We start from the raw sequence: 18,527 nt of genomic DNA, 5'->3' as shown, positions 1-18,527 counted from the left end.
ACTCAGAGGGTGGAGGGAAATTTGCCATGCTAAAATTTGAAGCAGTCCTTTAGCTTTCTACTTTGAGTCCACTGTTGCACATACACTGTTCCCATAATAGCAGAACAACTCTGCTATTACAGAACAGGCAAATCAGATGGATTTAAAAAATAGAGGAACACTGTCAGGATTTTTTTGATGAACAGTAGAGGAGTTTAATGTGTAGAAAAGTCATGTAAAAAGCAGATCTGTTTTGTGGAATGCAAACCAAAGCAAAATGCAAAAAAAAGTACCATCTTGTTCTCTTCAGCAACAGAAGCTAATGCAGACATCTCTTAACCTAACACCCACCACAAAAATAAAGAAAAATAGACTATGTTTGGGAGACAAAAGTGTCACTTATTTTCTTTAAATTCCTAGACAGTCATGGCTCTGACTCATCCAATTTTCTCAGTTTAATAAAATATGACCCTGTGGGAGTAGCCTGTTGCAAAATTTACCATAACTATCTTCTTGCCTCCAATGTGAGAACTGAATTCTGAATATGTGGACAATTTCTCCTTTATTTGGTTAGTTAACTATTGAGGTACCTCTGTGTAACTTCTATCGGATCATTCTGGCAACATGGAATTTACGCAGTGCACAAAACTTTGATAAGGATCTCTGAATTAATGTAAATTTTCCAAGAGCTTTTAAAAAAATAATTAAATTTGGTGGTGGGGAAGGGAAGAATAAACCCAGAATAATTATGAAATCAAGAAACAATTAAGCAATTCACCAAAACTACTGAAAGTACCACAGCACCGAAAGACAAATATTCTACATTAAACTCAATTCATAAAAGATACTTAATGTGCTAAGCAGAGGCAAGCAAGCAGGTGATATCCATTTCAGTGTTTTGATTGTATTGTAACCTCCACAGATAGTCATAAATAAAAACAAAATAAAATTAAAAGTGAAAAAAAAGAAGTAACTTAACACTACATTTATTCCCTTTCCCTTAGTCTGATAAAATGTTATTGTACTGAATTTGCAATTTATAAGCAGTGATTTACGTATAAGCACAGTACACTTGAAACATTACATTCAGGCAAATTTCTGATCTTGAAAACCCCTTCTCAAATAAACAGTTTTTACTCATCAGACTATTTCTGATTCAGTAGCAGACATGCCTTCCTGTGCAGACTCATGGCAACTGACAATGTGAGAAATCAAAACATCACCAAGCCCTTTGGCTGTGCTGGGAGCTTTCTGGGGGTAGGTTGGTCACAGTAAATTGCCCTTAGCTGTGAATTTCACTTTCCTCCCGAGACTCTAAATCTCTTGACCTCTGAGTCACATTTCAAAGTCCACATACTCTTCATCTGCTTGTTTGCAGAGAAGGGAGAGGATGAGAGTCTTCAGAGCTAGAGAGGAGATTGAAAGGAGATGATGTCCTGGGTTTGAGGTAAAAAGGGACATCTCTATATTAATGGGGTGCTATAGAAACCTGTCCTCCATCAGTAGGAAGTGGTTCATCTACTACATGCATAACAAGCTGGCACATCATTTCAGATGGAAGCAATCAACGTTATGAATTATGATAAAAAGAAATTTATATCCCTAATGCTTCTGAAATTTGACAATAGTCAGAGTATATAAAATTTCACAGTCCAGGAAAAAGAAAAATTAGTGCTTTTCAACCATTATAGTATATGAACTGAAAATAAATTAGTAAGAATTTTGGTGTAAAGTATGTAGAAAGCCTGATAAGGTTTTGCTTGAATACTCCTTATATACATGTTTAGAGCTAGAATATAAAAACAATATTTAAATGAGCCTAGGTTTGCAATTATGTACTCTTAAGAGTAAGAATTTTTGTAGGCTTATAATCATGATTAATTTTAAGGAAAGAAATTTTAGTTAGTTTTTTTTTTTTTTTTTGTGTAATTCAATATATGCCCAGAGTAAAGTAATAGAAAAAATGTCTCTAAAAGTCTGAATATAAAATAGGGATATGAAATTGCTGGTAGATCAAGAAAAACCCTTCTTAGCAATGTAAAGACAAGAAAAAAATTGACCCATGCATCCAGAATTATTTAAGAAATGGAATATTTAAGATAAAAGATGCATGTATTTTTTTGTTTTCTTCTCTTACCCTGCACTGAAACACTCTTTTATGCATGGTGATACAGATTGCAATAAAAACCGTTTTTACAAAATGCCTTTTATTCAAGTACCTTTCACACAACTTAAATCTTATGTTCACAAAATCTCTCCTTAAATCCCACTCCCACTTCTTAAATTACATTAAATTTGTTTTGATATCTGAACTGTTAAAAATAGGGAGTGTTGGCTGCATACATTGTATAAGGATCTGTCCTGCAATTTGAGAATGCAATTTCTCGTTAAGTTACAAAGAAGTAAAAAGGAGCTTAGAGTCTCTGTGGTTTCTTTCAAACAATAAGTAAGAGGCCACAGAAAGGTCAGAGTTAAGAAATCTCTAGTGCTGCCCACTACAGTACACAACACTGACCATTCCACTCTATTTGAATGTATATCCTAATTGCATTTTCCTTTCAAAATGTATAATTTGAAATTATAGAGGGAGAATGATGTGAAACAAGATCTGATATGTTTTCTTGCTTTTGGGAGATGGGTGATAGTTTCATTACTTGTTTTGGAAAAAACTTATTCTTAAACCTTTCTGAAAGCAGTTCCTTTTTTACCTAACTGCCATGCAGTTGGTGTTATAAATCATTAGAGAGCTAGATGACTAATGTGTAGAGATTTATATCTGACTCCTACAAAAATTAAAAAAAAAAAAAATGGAAGCAGGTGCTTTGCTAAACATACATAAAAATACTATTTCCCTGCTACTTTTCCACAATGCAACCACAGTTGCAAAGGATCATCACTTTAATATGTCAGAAGGCCAAATACAATCCAAAACTTTCAAAAGCAATCTATCCACTTAAATACACATACATACTCTTATAGAAATATATAGCTTTAGCAGTGAAAGTAGTTCAGCTCATGCCAGTGAAACTAAACTGACAGCTCCTCTAGTACATTTTTGCCTCAATATAGAATCTGTTTTAGTTTCAGTGAGGCTTCATTTTGGTCCGTAGCTCCATCTGCATGGAAAAGCTGACAAGAACAGTGTTGTATTCTAGAAGTTTTAAACTTTTCATTAAAAAGAGCTACAGAAATGCTCGGAATCAGAATTCTCTTTCTTCCAGTCTCCTCACACATTTCTCCCCAGTGCCATGATCATTCACTGATAGTTCTAGTCTTCCAGAGACCTTTGGCAGCACAGTACTCTTTGGAAGCAAGTGTGAGAGAAAGAGCTTTGGAATTCTGCTGCCACTGAGGAGAGAGATGAGCTATTAACAGACAATATTCATAAAGACCCTTAGTCAAAGATTAAGGAACCGCCCTATCACAGTTAGATTTCCTAATAAGTAAACCAATTTTGTGTTGGTCTATCTAATCATGTGGCTGGTCCCAAGCTAGGTCAATGGTTTGAGAAGTAGTCACACCAACTTCTGACAAGAGAATTTGCAGAAGGACTGGGAGGGAGGTAATCCCAAACAGGATTTCAGTAGTAGGGAAAATTACTGGTTTCTGTTGTAAGGGAGCACTAAAGGATACACTCCATGGAACACACATGTGGAATAATGCATAAGGATTAAGATGGGGCATGAATTTTCAAAATGCTGATTACTACACTACCTACCTAGACAGATATTCTCAGTCATTAATTAACAGGGTTTTTGGATAATATAACCTAACATGCACTTGCTATGCCAGCAATATTATTGCAAGCTCAATGCAGGTTAGTGTTTTATACTCATGTGATGCACACTTTTGTCCTACAAACAAGCACATGAGATCACCCAATTCATTTTTATAATTCCTGCAAAAGGGGTGTTATTTATCCAAAGGCAAAGTAGAGGGTGCGAAAAGGAGAACACAGAAAAGAGTAGAGAGGAAAAAAGTATAACTGTCTCTAACCTCACCCAGAACTTTCCAACATTAGGAATGCCCTTTGTTACCTCAGAGAATACTTTCCCACATTCCAGGACCTTTTGAACTAACCACTGAGCTGTAACAGTGAAATGGTACTCTACTCCAGGAAGGCTCATGAATGGAGGAAACACAATTTATATGAAAAATTGACATGGACTACAGCATTCTAAACAGACAAAGTGAACATCTACCTCACTAGTAAGTATGAAAGATGTATATTTATTTTAGATTTCCGTCAGCAATTTTTTTCTGAAATGTTTAGTACAAACTGTCCAAGGAAGGTGAAGAGTAACTAGAAATATGAGAAGATTGCCCACTGAGACTGCATTTAATTTCAACCTATACTATAAATAACCTATACTATATATATAAGGTATTATGCAGAGATGCAAGGGAAAATTCACTTAATTCTTCCTCTCTGTCTTCCCAAACCTGAGACAGGAATTAGCAAAATAAATAAATAAGTAAAATCAAGTCCACAAATGGAATTATTTTAAGAAGACAGAAATGCACCTTTCTAGTCTGAAATTCTTAGCAGCCATTCACAGCAAGACAAGGATGTGTTCAAAGCAATCTTAAGGGTTTCTGTAAGCAGGGAACATGTTGGATGTACCATCCTTGACACCTCTATATTTAGTCTATTTCAGACCTGGAAAGTAGTCTGGCATCTATTGCAAAATAGGCATCAACTGACCAACTACTTCAGCAATTCATACCCAGATTAATATCAGAAGCCTAAACTGGATACAAGCTCAGAGACAATAATTTTGGTTGGTTTTGATTTAGATGTTGAACACATGGGTCAGCTTAAAAAATGGACTTCTTCAAGCTGAAGGCCCAGGCTGCTGAAAAAAAAGACAGTGTTTCAGAAGTACAACACCTAAAGCTGGCAAACCTCTACACTACAAAGAGAACTCGGAAGAAGGCAGAAGCTTGGTCACATAAATAAGTTTGTGGATTGGGTACCGAGTGAACAAGTAAATACAGACAGTATTTGCTCACCCACAGCAAAACAGCTTTTAAAATTCATCTTTACAGAACATTTCAGATTTGACAAATTCACAGATTTCAAAGGACAGTTTTCCAAGCAAGCAGAAGTCTGAGGCACTGAGTCAGAGTACTATCATAAAGCAGCAGATGACCCAAAAATTTCTTTGGTGTTCTGATAGCAATCTCAGCAGAGAAGGAATGATGGACTGCAGAGTGAAATCCTTTGGGGTATTTTGCTCATAGCTACACATATCTGTTGATGACAGGATTGGAAGCCTGGTTATAGATGCCCAGGCTACATTCCTTCTACCTGCATGTACAGGGACCTCAGAATCTTCTACTCTGCCTTTCTGAATCATCAAAATATACAAAACACCATAAGGCACACTTCACTACAACAGTTTTCCACAAAGACAAGGATCCCAAGAGATAGAGAAAATACTTCTCTGTGAATTTAAAAAATTATAAATTATTTTCAACATTAAAATGATGCCCTTAATTTCTAATATGAATTTATGAGACCTCAGCTTCCATCTATTGTTTCTTCTTAGAATTTTATTTGGTATATTACAAAACATTTGAATATCTATTTTTCCTCTTAAACTAATCACATCTGTTCTTGAGCTTCTTAATGAATAGATTGATGTTAAAGTACTAAATTTTTCCTTTTTATTCAGCTCTGAATATATCTGAGGCTTTATTCTTTTCAACAAAATTTTTAAAATGTGGACAAATTCAAATGCAAACAGCATTCCAGTTTTCCCACTGACATTGGTAAAATTACTATTCTGTTTCTTTGGAATGTCACAATATTTTTTAACAGTAGCACAGTGGGAGCTCATGTGGAAATTCTTGCGTGTTGCAATATCAAATTCTCTTCAGAGTTGGTTTTACAGAGGAGTGTCCCTCATTCAGAATTTGTCCTTCTTATATGTAACATTTAGCATCCAGTATTACTCAATATGCCTGTCTTATTTATCATGCTGCCTCACTTGGTCTCAAGGAAAAGCTTCTCAATTCATGTGATTGAAATCACATCACTATGGCCAATGACATTTAATTAACTGGCACTCTCTGCCAGCTCAGGATCAACAATACAACAAAAACCCCACCATACTTGACACTTTAAAAATGGCAAGAAATACATAAAAACTTTTAAAAACCTTTATATAATTAATCCTCTAAAGCAACATCACTCAGATATCCTCAGAGGCTGTGCCAGTTATGAGCACAGCCACACTCCTGGGAGTGCAGGCTCCCCTGCTTGCTCACTCTGCCTCTTGAGACATGGGTTTCTGGCTCAGGGTGTTCCCATGCTATCTGCCAATGGACAGGCTGGGAAGAAAGCACTCCCAGGTCATGCAAGCTCTTACAAGGTGCAGGTCACCCTGCGCAGTCACTCCACCAGATGGATGTTGGCTCCTCACAGTGCCCTGCACAGCTTAGTCAGACCAAACTGAAGGCTGCAATGAAAGGGGTCAATGTCTGGCAGCATCACAGAAGTGGATTTGCTCTGTTTCTCTGACTTGCCCAGCCATTTATGCTTTAAAAGCTTCATGCTTCTTTCAGACTTTTATTCAAGCTTTGTTACATGGGTTTTTAATTATTATTTTTGATTCTTGGAAGGATGTTTGTGCTTTTTTCCTAGTTTAGGAGATTGTTTCTTGTTTTGGGTTTAATTTTTTTTTTTGTTGTTGTTTTTTTTTTTTTTTTTCAATTCTCCTCTTTAGCATTCAGTTTTGGGAAATGTCCTCTCAGTTAGCTCAGTTAATCTTATTCACTCAGTATACCCTCATACCCATCCTAACAGATGCCCTTATCAAGGTAATTTTGCTAACTATGGGCTCTACACTTATATTAAATGTGATTTTCTGTCAATGATTTTTTTAGAACATTGCTATAATTATTGTAAAAATAGTTACAATATCTGTATAATCCATTAAAAACTATTTCCTCACAATACTTACTCTTAAACATCTTACAAGTGCTTCTAAGCTACTTGAATATCCTATGTTTTTTTAAAGTTTGAGTGTACTTCATTTCCATGGTAACTTCTATCTACAGCCAGACAGTATAAAAGGGTCAAATTGTTTGCTTGATAGAAAATAATTCCCATAATAACATACCATTGACATTAAACCTTTTCCTGCCTTAAGTTTTTACCAGTTGAAACCTGTATTGTATTTTCAGTTACTTTGCCTAAAATTTATGTCAGGGGAAATGGTCAATGGTTACAACATCCATCTAAGTTTCACATGTATCATTAGAACGTTTTCTAGACACATACTTCAGACAACTTTTTTAAAAAGTAAAACACTACTGTTGATTTAAGAATATTTGTCCCTTAATAAATATTCCCCAAAATCCTTTCACTTGCTTTCTCTTTTCACAATAAAAAAATGTAATATTTTTTCCAGATACAGAATAGAAATATTAATTGAATTATTCTGACAGTGATACATCACTACTGCCAATAGCTCTACACAGGATGTGGCCAATAAAAACAACAAAAAGAACAGCAATACTCCATTATTTACGGTGTATTCTAAGGCTAGCACACAATCACAACACTGCCCCCTTTTACATCAATTGTATTCCTTTTATACCTTAGTTTTTAATAGAGGTTGTTGTATGATTTCCTCCTTTTTCTCTACTATGTACTAGTTTGTTTTGATATAATTTTTGATGTAATTTTAAAACTTTTACTTCTTTTTCCCTTGTATCAAAGACAGACTCAAAGACAAATATAAACTCTTTTATGAATTGGGTATTTCCATGGCAAAAAAGTGTATTCCTAGAAACTGACCAGTTTATATTCACAGCCTTCGGTTTATATGTCCTTTCCAATCAATTTTTCTCATAATTTTCCTCAGGTTTAGAAGGTAGGTATTTTTGAAGCAGCATCATTGACTGCTTTTTATCTTTGATTTACCCATAGGCAATCATCAACTTCATCTTTCTTTGCCACAGAAAAAAAAAGTCTTATCTGGATGATATTTTAAATTAGATGCAATGCCTTTTGTGATAGGAATTTATTATCTATACTTCTTTGCAAATCTTAATGACATTCGACTACTGCTGCATGACATTTTAATACATATCCTCAAACCTGAAATTTCCCATTAAAAAATGCAATTATTTTTTCCACATGTTATGGGAAGTTACCTAAGGACTGAGCCGTCCTCCACTACGGTTTGATTCAGTAGTCTTTAACAGATACCTCCAGGCCTTCACTTAAAGTATGTAACTCAATCTTCAGGGCCAGACCACTCAGGAAAATGCACATTACAGAAAGAGGGATATCAACATGAACACTCACTGAAGGTGAGGTTTTCTGAACTCTTTCTGGTTCAAAGGAGAAATCCATTATGGTTTTAATTCCCTGCACCATATACAGTCAAAATTCACACGGGCGTTAAATGCAATAAAACTCTTATTGAAGTAGTAGACTGTGCACTGCATATGAGCAACCTGAAAGGCTAATGGGGTCACCATCCTTCCCCTCTGGTAGCTGTGTCATCAACAACTTTAACAAAAATGAACCTCAGTTTTTTAATGGATGTAACAAATATAAAAGCTTTCCTCTGGAAAAATAATATATAACCATTTATAGAAGAAGCTACCTATCCAATAAGGGGTCATAAACTGAGTAGGGGCAAAGAAAATCCTTGTAAAATCAAACAGCTAAGTCAAGAACCCTTAAAGCAGCATGCGGGCCCTTTGGCAAAAAAGCTCATGGAATTGAATATATTTGTGCACATTTCATTTGAAGCTTGAATGTATTGAAGGAGGGAAAAGTGTGATTCCTAAACCCACTTCCTTCTGTCCCTGTACAGCCTCTTCTAGCCTCTTTTAAAATGAAAACTATAGCATCTTTGTTAAACTGATTCTAATATTTCACAATATTCAGTTATTGGCATTCATAATTAATACACAGAGATTACACCATCCTAAGAATTGAGAATTCAGACATAAAATATCTAACTTTAATATCAGCTACTTTTGTTAATATCAGATCAGGTTTTGCTGTTGCAGTGAGATTAATTCATCAATTATTCCATTACACACTGATGAAAAAGATGCACTAACATCTGGAATGTCAGTAGGGATGGCAAAGGAACATAGAGCCTTTGGAAATTTTGAAGCCTGTAGCATATTAACTCAACATGGTATTTGGATCATCTTTTTATATCTGTAAATAGAAATGCTTATTCTATTATTTAGCTCTGGAAATAAAGAAAAAAGAAAACAAAAACCTACAGAGCAAGACCCGTCCTGCTGAAGTAATTACTAAATATCTGATTGAGATCAGTTGAAGTAAAACTATGTTTATCTTCTCACAATGACAGAAGAAAAAGAAATGTAAAAGGAATTAAACTGGTTGCATGGAAGGGTTTTTACAGAGCCAACAAGCTCATACACTTCACAATTCTAAATGATGACTAAAAAGTGGGTATTAGTGAATAAAAAACCCCAATTGTTTTCATTAATTCCTGCAAGGCAGAAATCTCTCTTACACCAGTTCATGGAGAGACTGTTATTCTCTTCTCTTAAATGAATAGTCCACTAATAGCTGTTTTTGGAGATCAACAAGAAAGTTAAATGTTGGTCTATAGCTGATGAGGATCCAGTATGATGAAACTTTCCTCCTCTACACCCTACCATAATAATTTCCAAATAAAACAATGGAATTTGATGATCTTCAGTAATCTGATGAGTGGGCATAGTGCATGAGAAGTGAGGTGAGTAGCCCCTATCCCAGACTCAGGTGGCCACCTAAATTCAAAGTACATGAACAGAATTAGTGCCTGCTTAAAGTCTTAACATAGTCTTTAGCTTAAGATCATGTCTAAGGTGTGATGATAAACAATGTGAGGAAATCTGCACTGTTATGGCTCTTGCTGCACCCCCCACACTGGTAACCAGGCTCTTTGTGTCCTTGGCTTTATTTCCCAGGTAACACAGCATGGGAGGGAAGAGATTATTGCCATGAAAGTGAAGAGAGACTTGTAAGCAAAATCAAAATGTGCTGCAGATCTGAAGGACACCAATTCTTTCTGGAGCTTACTACCACTGTTTTTCAGCATCAGGTCAGATCCTTTGGGCAATGACTCTTATGTATGGTGATATAAAAGCACCAACTCCTGGGCCTTCTAGAAGTCAGGTCATACTATAGTGTCCACACAAATATGAAAGGAAATCACATCCATATTTCTGAGGATTATTTTAAGGCACAGGATGATATGAATCCCATAATCCCATAGCTGTTAACTAACTGATCCCTCAAACACAAAGAGCATTAATGAATGCTCTGAATTGCTGCTGGTTTGCAGAGAAAACATCATTTATTTAACTTATCTTGCTGTGAAACTACTGAGTAAGCTTTATCTAGTTGCAAGTGAAATAATTGTTGATGGAATCTTTTGCTTTATTTTGAGGGCGGTTGGTTTCCTTTCTAATTCTGCTGGTTCCTGGTTATATTGCTCCCCCACAGTCCTGACATAACAAGTGCAAGCTTGGCAGCAAAACTATGGTAGATTTTATTCAGTGGTCTGATGCTGCCTCTCTCCCTTTCAGAAGCAGCGAAGGTAAATCTTGTCTTGGCACTGTAAAAACAGAATTTCAAGACTTTTTACAGTGGTGTTAGTATTTAAATTTATACAAGCTATGGTATATCCCTGAAATGCATTTTAATATGCCCAAGGAATAGATCCAGTCCTGGAAAGTTCATTGTTGTTTCTAATTGTCAGCGACTGCTACACTTTGCTTGCCTGCAGCTATCCAATTAACATATCACCACTACAGAAAATATTGTAACATGCTCCATGTCCTAACGACAACAAGTCTCGCACTCCACTTCTATCCCACAATTTCCTTCTAACTCTTTTTCCAATATATTAGCAAATATCAGCGAAGGGCATACAGGCAGATATGCCATCAGATAATGCTGCCTGCAAACACCTTTTCCTATTGCTGTGTAAAGTTCTGCTGTGGAGCTATTCCTGGTAGTTTAGAATATCAAGAGGGACAGAGAGAGAGGGAGATTGAGAGAGAAGCAAAGATCAACTCTAGAAGAGGAAAACACGTAACTTGTGCCCTGAGACATCACTATGGCAACATTTAAACAATGAACAGAAAGCCCTGCAGGATTCTGTTCTCGCTTCCTTGGATACCAAATGTAAATCCTGATTCTGTTTTATTGTGTGCATGCACAAGCTTCTGATTTTTGCCTTTTTCACTAACAGATAGCAAAATATCCAGGCCCTCTACCAGGAACTACGCATTAATTCCCTTCCATGTATTGCAGCTTGTGAATATGCAACTAAAACACATCACTAGCATAATCATCTCCCTTCTTGTATCCCCACTTCTACCCCTTAGGAGAAAAAAATGACCATGATAGTACAGTTAAACAACAAGTATTCTTTTTTTTTTTTTTTCTGAACAAAGTTATTAAATGACCCACTCTATAGTGTCACAAGCCAATCCCCAACACCTCCTGCCATGACAGGAAATAGAGGCAGGATCCTTTCCAAGGGCTGCTCCTTCTCTAAGCTGCTAGAGTCAAGCATGCTGCAAGGCTGCCTTCCAGATCAGTATGGCTGCTGCTATTCCTAAATCCTTCTCATCTGGGTTATCCTTGTGGGGGCTGAAGGAGGCTTGTTTTTGTTTATGACTTTCATAGAGCAGCTGGCAATGGGATGAAAGGCCTCTGAGAATACTAACTGAATACTAACCAGTCAGCTTCACTACTCTAGAAAATACTCAGTGGGTTCCAACTGCACATTTTCTGAGTAATTTTCATCCCAGACTGAAAACGGCACTAATTCCATCACCCTTCTTTCTCCCCTTGTTCCCTCACTAGCCATCAGAAATAAAAACATATCTCCAAGCCAACACAAAGCCACTCTGGCAAGACTGAGATGGAGGTTGTCTCTCTCTCCTGCTGCTGCTTAGTGCACAGTGCACTCCTTCAGTGAATATATTGCAACTTGGATAGCCTGGCTTGGGATTTTTCACCAGCAACAAGCTCTCGCAAAATGTGCTAAAATCCTGTCCTGAGCCCCATCCAAAATCTTCCTGCCTCATATTGCAGCAGCAAGAATCTTCACATCAAATGGGAGACAGCTTTTTAGGTCACAGACAAATCATTTTAAAGCCTACATATAGGAAGCCATAGCAACACCTCTGGAATCCCTTTGTTTTTCTCCACTTCCACATAATTGCTTGTATTGGCTCACATCTACAGCATTTTTTCTTGGGTCTCAACAAATTTGAAAGCCCATTTTTCACTTGTCAGTGGTATCAGGCTGGGAGATATTGTGACACAATTTGCCGCTCCAGCAAACTGAACCTGCTTCAATTCTAGATCAGTACAAATAATTCCTGACATGAGAAAAGACACAGAGCAGCCACTCCCATGCATTAAAAATTTACACTTTGCCTGAAGCTTGGGCTATGTGATCTCTGACCTTCTGGAAAACAATTAGACCAAACAGAGCAGGACCTTCCAATTCAGCTTTATCCTTCCTCTTGTACAAGCATTTAGTGCCTAAATATACACATAATTGTTCCTTGTACAGTGCTAAAATCCCAGCTGCCTGAGGTCATTACCAAAAATACCATCCATAGTTTGAAGAGGAGATAGCCCTCAGAACCAGCATGTGCCAGTGAATGACACACCTGTGCTCAGACACCACTGGCTGAGGAGATATGTTGCTTCTCACTTGGCTGGGTGTTTGGATGAATGCTTTGGCTATTTATTTTATGATTAGCCCTTTAGGCTCTGGATAAGTCTCAGCACAAATGCTGAGAAATGCTATACTCATTCCCACTTTGATATTGAATGAGTTAAACTCTGGGTTGTTCCATGTGTCTTTTGGCTACTGTATTAAGTGAATGATTCACTGAAGTGTGAAACTGTTGCCTCTTTGGAAGCAGACACACATCCCTAGCTTTTTAATGTTGACAAGGTTTGCCTATTTCAGCCCAAACTGGTGACTAAATTTTCCCAGTGCTTCTTTATCATGTCAAGAAAATACTCCTGCTAATTATTATACAAAATGAATGGGGCACCTACGACAGCTTTCTATTGGCCAAAACTGGAGTTACTCTATCAAATTTTCTGTTTATGTGTTCACTTGACAGCAATCCAGGGAAAAGCTTGGAGATGCCTTTTCCTTAGCCAGCTTCTTTTTCCTTCAGTAATTACTGAGCAGCAGCTTAACATAAATTTAGCTTTTCTATTACTGCAACTGCTGATGTAAGTGTAGCCCACAACAGGGCACAGACTTATCATGATACTTGCAGGAATGAACAGGAGAGAGTTTTGCACTTGTTTTCAGATACTGACAAACTTATTACCCATTTAGTGTCCCACCAGGAAACATAGGCCCAGAGAAAAAAAGGAGGCTAAGGCACTTCACACTAAAACAATTCATCTTATATTGAGAAGGATGAGAGTAATTTGAGCTGGAAAGAACAATTTTTGCTGTGCCTGCTTCCTTCTTTTCCTGAACACAACTGCACAAAGGGTCTGCTTTGTTTGCATGGCCAAATGAAAACTCCCAGAGATTTCCTTAGGAGCAGAATTGATTAATCCTTTTCAAATAGCCAACATTGAAGAGGCGTGACCTCCAAGCAGAAGCACATGGGACACATTTGAGAGGCAGAAGTTCTCATTTCCATTATGCCAGAAGATTCAGGACATTTACATGAAGTAACAGTAGTGATGTAAATGAATGAAGAAAGGGAGAAAAAAGGAAGAGGCTAATAATGGTTTATGTATTTATCCAGGGAAGTTACAGCTCTGTTTTGTCTTGTTCCATGCAGGCAGCTTGTGAAGTGAGAAATGCTGCCAGAAATTAGAAGAGCTAAAATCTGGATCTATCAACACTTCTTTCCTTCATGACCGCTCTACCCATTGCTGCTAGAGAAAAGTAAAATTAATAGCAAAGCTAGTCCTGCACCTTGCCTGCAAAAAAAAAACAACAAACAAACAAAAAACACAACAATAAAGCATTCCTATTTAATGGCTCATTTAATTACTTGTTTCTCCCTCTCCTTCTGCATCAGTTTTGGCCTAATACCTTCAGCTGAAGCCTTAACACATGAAGGCCAAGGTTGAAGAGGGCAGAGGTGAGGGAGGACAGAAGGGGAAGAAAAAGAAATAAATCGCCCTACTCACGAGCTATGCAGTCGTGCCAGGAGAGGGGACGGAAGTAGCACTCTTCCCCACAGGAAAACATGGACCTCTATTTTAAACATCATGTTATTCTCCCTTTATTCCACACTCCCACACGACATTTCTCCAGGAAGGGAGAGATATTTACTGGTCTGCTACACATCATTGCTAATTTCTGAACCATCATTTACAAGCCACTCTTTTAATTATTTTCATTACCAGTATAATAAAAAAAAAGTCTCCTGACACCTCAGAATCCTCTCACTGCTTGTCAATCAAAGTAAATCTCTTTCAACTGCCATGAAAGTCCAAGGGGACCCTGAAGGATTTACCACAAAATCACAAAGAATTTCCTAGGAGATCCAGAGGGCATGGGTGGCCAGTACAGCAGTTCCTTAAACTCCCCTTTAATAGGAGAATATCCTCTCTCTGCCTGTTACTGTCCTTTCTTACCAATGGGGTATAAAACATGTCATTTCTCTTGGAGCTGCATCCTCAAATTCCATTAAAAGCCCCTGCCCCACACCCCCCCCCACTCCCGCCAAAAGTCATCCTTCACCTCCCTGCTTGATTATAAAATGTTCCTGTTAATATACCATATTGATTTGCAATGTCAGACTGGACGCCAGCATTCAAATTAGAGCCCTGAAGTATTTTAAACACTTAGTAAATAAATAAACCTCCTCTGTGCATCTAATTCCATACAACTTGCATCCGTTTGTAGAAACTGGGCAATCAGGCAGCACCCCCTGCTCACTGCAAGGGCTTTCTCAAAAGATTTCTTTGCTAGCAAACATTTACAAATGTTATAGAGATGCACAGGCAGGTGTCTGTAACACCCTACCAAGGCTCGAGTTTTAGGAATTTGAGCTTCTGCAAGAATTCTGTTCTATCCTTATTGCTTCCCTATTCTCTTCCCAACAACACCCCTCCAGCCATTATCAAAATACAGCCAGGTTCTTTATGCAGGTGGGGGGAAAGACCAAGAAAAGAGGAATAAAGATGAAAGAAGAAAGACAATGGGGAATATTTGCTTTTCAAAAAAAAAAAAAAAAAAAAATGGAAAGTGTACTCACTGTATCCTCAAAGACTATCCAGCTGGAAATCCAAGTGATTATGAAAAACCAGGGTGGGGGAGGGGTTAGAAAACTATTTCATTTCAGCAACCAAACCAAAATTAAAAACAAGAAAGGAAATAAAAAAAAAAAAAAAAAAGGATATCCAATTGCAATTTCCCAGCAATTTCAGTCCATACAGGTGCCAATCCAACTCAACACTGCTGAACTCTCCCCCTCTGGCAATTTGCTTTCTTCTTCTCTGTCCTTATTTTCTCTGTGGCTTTCAACTTTTCTGCTTAAAATTTCTGTAGTGGTAATGTTGATGGTTGCCTTCACTGAAGAATAGTGGTTTAAAATAACAGGAAAAAAACAAAAATCCTTGAGAAGGATGAATGGTCCTTTTCCTTTCTGAAACTTTTCATTCCACTGTGCATCATTTGCCTAGTTTCCTTTTTCTGAGGTTTTCTGCCTTTCTGGCTGCACTGTTCCCCATTGCTCTCTATTAGTTTTTTCTCTGGAGAGCAGAAAAAACTGTATTTCCTTTTAAGCAATCCTCCATCTGTATTCTTTTAATGCAATTTTGTTGTGACACTTAGGATCCAGGTCTTGCCAGGCAATTTTCTTTTTCCCCCTTCTTTGCTGCACTATCAATTATCCAATCCATGTGTCTCCACATTAGAATGGGGATTCCCATCCTTCTTTTCCTCTATACCTCCACACTCCTTTATAAAATAATTTCCTCTTGCATTTAAATTTTTATTCCTGTCTGTCAAAACAATAAACTTTTAGTCTCTCTCCCCCCTCTCCAAAGATCTGATTAGATTTCCAATCACAACCCAGTGCGCAATTGGATTTTTGATTTCGGCAAGAAGCCAGCAATCCACAGCATCAGCACCCTCTCCTTGTTTCAAACTCCATGTTATATCCTTTTGCCTTCCCTCCAACTCCTCTGCATTTTCATAATTTCACGTTAAATGAAATGAAGGAGGGAGGGAGTAGAGAAAAATTCAAGGTTCCCACCAGCTGTCAAGAATAAATCCATCACCTCGTTATTTTTTAAACACTTGGGATGGGTATTTTTAACACCCACTCTCGCCTTCCCCCCCCACCACCACTTTTCAAAATCCTTCAGACGTTAAAACTCCCCCGATGGGGCACAAAGAAACCCGAGAAGATTTGATTTGTCCTTTTAGCTGTAAATTTCAGAAGCATACTTTGCTTTTCATTTTAGCTTCCTCTCCATCTTTTGTCCAGCAGTTATATGAATCCAGAAGCACAGAGATGGATAAACTTCTCTTTCTTTGAGGAGAGAGAGGGAAAGAGAGACAGGAAAAAGGATAAAAGCTCTCCCGTCTCTGCCTCCCTTTTCCTCCCTTTCTGTATTTCAATGCAGGTCTGATCTCATTTCCAAGCTGAGCCTGGTGTATTTCAGAGGTACAAGTTGGATTTCCCGGCTGCACAGCAGTGAGTTAGTCTCCCATCTTCTTCCACATGCCAGTTATCTTCCCCCTTTTCTTTCTTCCTTCCTTCCTGCCTCCCTCCCTTCCAAGATGACACAGTCCCAGGAGCGCAGCCGCTTCTTTTAGCTTTTAGTTTCATCCCTGACATGCATAGCCCTTCGCACAGCCGAAACGCTTCCCTCCTCCTATGAGCTGCAGCTTGAATTCTCCCCGTGTGAGCATGTAGGGACGCATGTATGTGTATATCCAGCTCCTGACAGCTGCTGCTGTTGCTGGGAGTAGCTCGGCGTTTCAGTCGCTCTGGCTTTCTGCTACTCCCCACCTTTCAGTGGCACCCTAGGATTTGCAAATGTCCCAGGGCCGGTCGCTCTGGCTACACTCCTCCTTCTCCCCTTCCGTTCTCTCTCCTTTTCCTCTTTTGCGTTTTTTTTTTTTTTTTTTTTTTTTTTTTTTTGTGTGTGTTTTTTTTTTTTTCTCTTCTTTCTTTCCCTCCCCCCGCTCCCTTTCTTCTCTCCCCCCGTTCCCTTTTTCTTTGCTTGTGATCAGTAAAATACAATTACCCAATTACCTCCCATCATCTTAGCACTGATTGGTCAATTGCATTAACACTTGATGTCAGGGAAAGGGGCCGGGAGCTGCTCCGACGTGGCATTGCTGCCACCTGCTTGACAGACTGGGAACAAACTCAGGGTTACCTTAAATCTCCGAGTCAGAAAGCAGTAATTGAAAAACAAGGGATCATCTTAAGGAAAGGAATGTCAAAACTCATTTTCTTAAAAGCCTGCCTGATTCTGACAGTTCAACCAGTATTCTCAGGTTCCAGCCCAGCCGATGAGGCAGAGTAAATGACAGCAAAATGAAATGAGGTATAAAGTTGCCTTTGCAAAAGAAGTACAGGGCAACCGGTATTCACGGGCACCAGCTCTGGTCACAGATACAGAGGCACGATAATAATAAGAAAAAAGGTATAAAGTTATCTTTGCAAAAACTGTAACAGTGAAAATAATTTGCATTGAAAGACAATCTGTTTTCCAATTACAGAAATCAATGTTTGTTTAAAACTTGTATGCACATAAAAATTACCTAAAATTTCATTTTGGCAGTTGTTCAAGGGCAAAAGCCTTTTGAACGGCTTCAAGGTTTCAGTGAGTTTAAGTCCTACCTTCAGTAAGCTGTGACAGCAATTCAACAATGCAATGTCTAGGAGGCTCACCAATCAAATCTGCCACATTTTGATTAGAACGACTTCTGACATGTATTTTGGAGTTTTCTGAACTGTCTCCCTAATTTGGGTTACTGAAATACTGACATTTTTTTTATGCTCTTACCTGCTTACCCAGGTATGTTAGATGTACTTATCTATATTACCTACAGTGCTCAGAATTGGGCTTATGTGTTGTTTGTCTCGGGGATCTAAGTTCAATGGAAATTCTACAGAAAATTTTGCATGTGTAAGGTCAGATACACTACTCACTTCATGGAAACAGAATATGGATGATTTATGTGCTGGCATTTGTCTCTCTCAAAATCAGAAAGATATTATTTATAGATTGAACTCCTCCAAATAACCCAAAAAATTAATAAGTCAGGTACTAATGGTAATTATAGCAAACTTCAAATATTAAGCAATAACTGAGCTATTCCATGCATATAGTAATATAACTAGCTCTTTGCTCAGTCCTCCCTCAAATAGTAAAGATATGTTTAGTATCCTTACTCAGGCTTCAGCTTTTTTGTGAAATTGACATACACGGAAATAAAATAAAGTTTAAGTTCTATGTCATATTAGAAGTTTTTCCAGAATTATAAAATCCATAAGTTAGCTGAATTCAGTCAAGTAACACT

At 37.8% G+C, this 18,527-nt stretch overlaps 1 protein-coding gene across 7 annotated transcripts in view; it reads right to left on the bottom strand.

Moving 5' to 3' along the window:
- The window catches only part of LRRC4C (leucine rich repeat containing 4C), a 486,647-nt gene that overhangs the window by 74,613 nt on the left and 393,507 nt on the right, over window positions 1-18,527 (bottom strand). For 3 of the 7 annotated variants that reach the window (XM_068193737.1, XM_068193742.1, XM_068193741.1), the window contains exon 1: window positions 15,241-17,147. The exons of the other annotated variants lie outside the window; for them this stretch is intronic. The gene's annotated coding sequence lies outside the window, so the exon portion shown is untranslated. Of the gene's footprint in view, window positions 1-15,240; window positions 17,148-18,527 lie in introns of those variants that run through there. 7 annotated transcript variants of the gene reach the window in all.

The sequence above is a fragment of the Anomalospiza imberbis genome, chromosome 6, assembly GCF_031753505.1.
Source record: "Anomalospiza imberbis isolate Cuckoo-Finch-1a 21T00152 chromosome 6, ASM3175350v1, whole genome shotgun sequence".
In the NCBI taxonomy this organism is placed as follows: domain Eukaryota; kingdom Metazoa; phylum Chordata; class Aves; order Passeriformes; family Viduidae; genus Anomalospiza; species Anomalospiza imberbis.
This window is presented reverse-complemented; position numbering and strand designations above follow the sequence as displayed.